Here is a 585-nt window from a genome sequence, read left to right as displayed (position 1 = left end):
AGAGAAAGCAGCAGTGAAGAGCCCCTGCAATGAAATAAAGCGTGGCTGCTTGAAGCATAGAAAAACCATTAGAGTCAGAATGTCCTAACAAAGGGGGAGCAGAAAGGAGCTAACCCCTACAAGACCTTCTAGACCAAACGTTTGGATTTTATTTTTTTAAGAATTAATTTACTTAATTTTATTTATTTATTTCTTTTTAATTTGACCAGAGCGGGACAGAGTGAGAGTAAGCGAGCGAGAGAGAGAAAGTGAGAAAGCAAGCCTCCAGGTCCAGGACTCAAATCGCAGGCAGCCATATGTGAGTCCAGCATCCTTAACCACCGCGCCACCTGCTGGCCCTGATTTGGATTTTATTCTAAGTGTTATTTTAAGGAGGAGAGTGATATAATTTGACATCATTTTCTGAGTGACAGTGGAATCTAGATAAAAAGAATAGACCAGCTAGGAGGCAACCATAGTTGAGTAGGAGAGAGAGGATTGTGCCTTTATCTAGAATACAGCAGTGGAAAGAAAGTGGACTGCTTATTTTGGCTATAGGTGCATAGAACCCATACCAGTGGAGCTGAGGGTGATGTGAGGGAAAGA

Source organism: Tupaia chinensis, unplaced genomic scaffold, assembly GCF_000334495.1.
Source record: "Tupaia chinensis unplaced genomic scaffold, TupChi_1.0 Scaffold000070_1, whole genome shotgun sequence".
Lineage (NCBI taxonomy): Eukaryota > Metazoa > Chordata > Mammalia > Scandentia > Tupaiidae > Tupaia > Tupaia belangeri.
This window is presented reverse-complemented; position numbering follows the sequence as displayed.